This window comes from Triticum urartu, chromosome 2A (assembly GCF_056163025.1).
Source record: "Triticum urartu cultivar PI428250 chromosome 2A, HENAU_Tu73, whole genome shotgun sequence".
Lineage (NCBI taxonomy): Eukaryota > Viridiplantae > Streptophyta > Magnoliopsida > Poales > Poaceae > Triticum > Triticum urartu.
The window spans coordinates 749,068,817-749,074,234 of NC_141874.1; the positions used below are offsets into that span (position 1 = coordinate 749,068,817).

Below are 5,418 nucleotides of genomic sequence, written 5' to 3' on the forward strand. Positions count from 1 at the left end.
TATAAAACCCAAAAATACCTTGCTGCAATTTATTTACCATTCTTTTATTTTATGTTTTTGTTTAGCTATCTACCATTATCAGACTTGGTCCTTGCAATTAACCACTGAGGGGATTGACAACCCCCTTGATCGCGTTGGGTGCAAGTATTTGTTCTTTTGTGTGTAGGTGATGTTCACGAGGTCTTGCATGGTTCTTCTACTGGATTGATAATCTTGGTTCTTAACTAAGGGAAATACTTATCTCTACTGTACTACATCATCCTATCCTCTTCGAGGAAATCTCAACGCAGCTCACAAGTAGCAGGCCCATGCCCAGAGCAATAGTTGACACCGACTACAGCTGCAACACAGGGACTCCTCAAGCAACCCAGACGGCACCTCCAGCGAGGGAACGATGCCATGACTCCGTCACATAGACCGGTCGAACCGAGGTCCCCCCCCCCCCCCATGACGGAGGGAGTCAGATCATGGTAAAGAAAGGCCTCCTGTTGTTAGCCTCGGTCATCATGAACCAGAGATTTCTCGCAACCCAAGACCATGAATCCCAGAGTCCACCGTACTTGCACAAGCAGGCCAAGCACCGCAACGGAAGGAATCACATCTTGTAGCACACCAACCACCACCACCAAGCCAACCAGATCTGGAATAGGGCAACCATAGCGCCTCCCGGATCGAGCCCTAACCACCACCACCTCTCCCTAAGGACGCCACCACCACCGTCGCCACGTGAGTTGTCGCAAAGACACAGCCCCGTGGTGGATCCATGGACACCAAGCACGTACGGCCACGCCGGCGTGGCCAACAACACCGCTAAAGCGACTGACGCCCTGATCCGGTCCCCGAGACCTGAGCCCCAGCAGTCAGAGCCGCTGAGCCGCCACCACACCTCCCCGTGCACCCACCACCATGCGCATGCCGAAGGGATATGCCTCCTTGTCCACGAGCACAACTCCCACGTGTCGCCCATTGTCGGACACCACAACCCCTTCAGAGGCAACCACCATCGACCAAATCCAGGGAAAGGTGGCCAAATCCGGTGAAGTAGAGCCACCACGACGACCGGAGAAGGCATCGGACCACAGCGACGGCACGAGGCTATGGAGGCTGCCCCGCTACCACACGTGACAGTTCTGCAGCCGTCGACGCTGCGGGGAGGGAGAGGAGGGAGGGAACGGCTGTGGAAGCGGATTAGTGTTCCGGCCGAGTGGCCCCAGAGGAGGGACGTTGGGAATGATGGGGAAAGGGACTGTTGGTCCAATTTATGTGGTTGATTTTGAATATTTTATTTCTCCATATCAGGCGTCCCTCACGACCACCATGGCGTCCCACTTGTCATTACAAAGATGAGGATGGACCAGAGAGCCGTCAGCTCTACGCCACAAACCATGCTTCACTTTTGCGTCAATCGCGACGTCTGGTGCAATCCAACAGATGGTCCACTGTTCATGGCCACCGCCCCAGCTCCCACACCTTCAGCTTAGCTTGGACACCTTTCACAGGCGGCTGCTGCCGGTCACCGTCGCCGAAGCTCTCCAACAGCGGCACCGTGTGATCGATCTGGATTATTTGTTATTCGTACACGACGTGTTAATGATCTATGGTTGAATGCTTGGTACTCACCGTGTATGTAACACAAAAGATGCTGTTTTTTTTACTACTGGTGTACTTGAGCATCATCCAACCGTTGGATGGCGGTAACGGTAGTTTGGAGCCATGCCCGCATGTGGGGAGGGACGATGATCGAGGTGACGGAATGGATTATTGGATTGTGCATAGATATGGATCGGGTCATCGGGACTGCCGCACTTGCGTCTTGCCCAAAAATTCTTATCCCGACTATGCCCATGCGCGTGCGCCTCAGCCAACTTTGCCACTTGACAAATTATTCTACTGCTCTTTTCCACGTCCACGTCCATCACTTGGATCCATATGCCCATGCACATACGTACTATATATTCGGCGTCTCCCCGACGACGAGAGCAGAGCAACCACCAGGCGAGAGAACCAGCCACCGTGGTTGGCCATGGCCGGACTCCCTCTCGCCGCGTGCGTCCTCGCCTTCCACCTCTGCCTTCTCCTCTCGCCGTCCTCCGCACTCCGCCGGCTCTCGGAAGCGGAGAGCTCGCTAGTCCGCCATGGCGTGGGCATCAGGCCCGCCTACCACTTCCTGCCCGCCAAGAACTGGCAGAACGGTATAGTAATGAACTAACGCTTCTCAATTCGCTGACCCAATTACGTACGAATTTAGCTGGTCGTTTTGAAAAATGAATTTGGCTAATCTGAGACATTCATGCATGCATGGTGACTTTCGGTTGGTGCTAACTACTGAGAAGATCCGAATGGTACGTACGTACGTGCTCTTCTCCTTCTATATGCACGTTTGCTACTCCCTCCGTTCCATATATAAGATATTTTTTAATACAACACTAGTGTCAAAAGCGTCTTCTATTATGGGACAGCGTGAGTACTTTGTTTTGCCTGCCCGATCGAGTAGTGTGCTCATTGCTTCTGGATTAGGTGCGAAGAGGACGTGATTTTTGGACTCTGTAGTCATGGCTCCTCGGTTTTTTTTTTTTTACTTTCCCTTCTCAACTTGTCGGTAGGAACGTTGCCATCGCAGGACACTGGTAGAGATAGAGGAAGGAAGACATCCTAAATTAGCCCATGACTGGCCCAGCCATAGGGCTATATATTTTGTGTCCAAGTGTTGCTTCCACTTGTGCACGCGTCTCGAGTTCAACGGAAAAACCAAATTTGACTCTCCACCATGCAGCAACGACCTTTGCTCTTTTGATCTCTGTAAATCGTTCTAGGAGAAGACACTTTGGATATTTAAACATTGACTACATACAGTCTGAAACAAGTAAACAAATATATATACTAAAATGCGTCTATATACGTACATCCACTTCAGAAATAAAGTTAGAACATTATAACTTAGAACGGAGCGAGTACATCAAAACATAATAGGAGAAGATTAAGTACATGGTCCACAAAGGATAACGGCCTACCTACGGGGAAAATCTACGGGCTAACCTCATGGAGGGAATCTCGTTTCATGTTGTTGAAAGAGCCTCACACAATGCTTCGAAAGTTTCCCCGGCAGTTGCATGCATGCACGCCACATTATTATGTTGGGAAGGATTCTTCCCGTATATCTAATATTATTTGAACTTACAGTTAATCATTTGCGTTGCATGTACCAACAGGGCCAATGTACCACAAGGGTGTGTACCACTTGTTCTACCAGTACAACCCACTTGGCGCGATGTGGGGCACCGGCAACCTCTCTTGGGGTCACTCCGTCTCCCACGATCTCGTCAACTGGGTCGCGCTCCACACCGTGCTCGACCCCACCACCCCCTTCGACGCGAACGGCTGTTGGTCAGGCTCCGCCACCGTTCTCCCGAGCGGCGTCCCAGCCTTACTGTACACCGGCATCGACGCCCATAAGGTGCAGGTGCAAAACATCGCCTTCCCCAAGAATCCTGCTGACCCATTCCTCCGTGAGTGGGTGAAGCCCAACTACAACCCTGTCATCCCGCACCCGTCCGACGTCCCTGGCGACAGCTTCCGCGATCCTTCGACGGCGTGGATAGGCAGCGACAGCATGTGGCGCATCGTCGTTGCAGCCAAGGTCGGCGGCCCCATGGGCATTGCCTCCACCCTTGTCTACCGGAGCAAGGAATTCCGGCGTTGGAAGCGGAATGCCTCACCATTGTACACGTCAGGAGCCGCCATCATGGTCGAGTGCCCGGACCTGTTCCCAGTGGCGGGCCCGGACACGGAGGAGGGGCGGCTCGACTACGCATCCATTGCGGCAAACGGTGCTGCGAGGCACGTGTTGAAGCTGAGTGTAATGAACACGACTCAAGACTACTACGCGGTCGGGAGGTACGACGACACGGCGGACACCTTCACGCCACAGGTGGACGTGGAGCGCGACATCGACGATTGTCGAAATTGGCGTCGCATCGACTATGGCCATGTGTACGCATCCAAGTCCTTCTTTGACGCGGGGAAGAACCGACGCGTGTTGTGGGCGTGGGCCAACGATTCCGATAGCCAGGCCGATGATATTGCTAGGGGTTGGTCCGGCATCCAGGTGCGCCACAATCGTACCATCATCCGGTCAATCTGCGATTAACTAGTCATCCTCATCAATTGGCTATTATGTGTGTTGCATCCAGACGGTTCCGAGGAAGGTGTGGCTAGACGGCGATGGGAAGCAGCTTCGACAGTGGCCGATTGAGGAGATCGAGACGCTGAGGAGGAAACAAGTCATCGGCTTCCTCGGAGCGCAAGTGAACGCCGGGGGCATGAACGAGATTATTGGTGCAGGTGCACAAGCTGACGTGGAGGCTGTCTTTGAGATCCCATCCCTGGAAGGGGCGGAGAGCTTTGATCCCAACTGGTTGTTGGACCCGCAAAAGTTGTGCGCAGAGAAGGTGCGTCCGCGTGGGGCGGGGTGGGCCCATTCGGGCTGCTCGTCATGGCCTCTAGCGACTTGCATGAGTACACATCCGTCTTCTTCAGGGTGTTCAAATACAATCAGAAGCCCAAAGTCCTCATGTGCACCGACCTCACAAGGTATAGAACACAACTTCCCTAATTAAGATGGTTTTTTCCATTGTTGCAAAGTGAAAATTTTATTGCTTCACCTCGTATCTGCTCCAACAAATGATGAGTAGATCGACTACGAGAGCCAATGTGTACAAGCCGTCATACGGAGGCTTTGTGGACATGGACATCGAGGAGCACAAGAGGAGTATATCTCTTAGAACACTGGTAAAACTCTTCGATCCTTTGCTTTGTTGGATGCATCAAGTGAAATTCAGTTACAATGTGTGACCTACTTCTCTTCTTCCAACAAATAGATTGACCATTCGGTGGCAGAGTTTTGGAGGCGGGGGGCGCACATGCATCACGGCACGTGTTTACCCTAAGCACGTCAAGAAGAGCGATAGCCACATGTACGTGTTCAACAACGGGACCGGTGTTGTGATGGTGTCCAAGCTCGAAGCATGGAGGCTGGCAACGGCGACCATAAACGCCGTCCCTGGTGGGTCATAGCAACATGTGTAAATAATTATTGTACACTTTTCAGTGTAGGAATAATGAATGTTGAACACTTGGAGAGCTTGTAGTATCACAGGGAGCTTTATTATCCACAACTCTTGCATATGATACTACTGTCATCGATCCTTGATTTTCTTTAGTTTCCCGTCTCAGCTTGTCGGTAGGAAGTAGGAACGTTGCCATCATTGGGCACTAGGTGATTTCGTAAATCTCAAGATGATATGCCGGTTCAGTCTTCCTGAGGTGCTCATAGAGGTAGAGAATGCATGTGTGCATTCATAAAGGTGAGTATATGCGCAGATGCAAGAGTGCTTGCGTCTGTACTGTGTTAAAAAAAAG

At 51.8% G+C, this 5,418-nt stretch overlaps 1 pseudogene across 1 annotated transcript; it reads left to right on the forward strand.

Moving 5' to 3' along the window:
* The first annotated feature begins 1,988 nt into the window (after window positions 1-1,988).
* LOC125534503 (fructan 6-exohydrolase-like) lies at window positions 1,989-5,204 on the forward strand (annotated as a pseudogene). Its single transcript, XR_015615313.1, has 6 exons — window positions 1,989-2,192; window positions 2,334-2,342; window positions 3,210-4,105; window positions 4,191-4,590; window positions 4,692-4,788; window positions 4,878-5,204. The product of XR_015615313.1 is annotated as a fructan 6-exohydrolase-like (transcript).
* The last annotated feature ends 214 nt before the right edge of the window (window positions 5,205-5,418 follow it).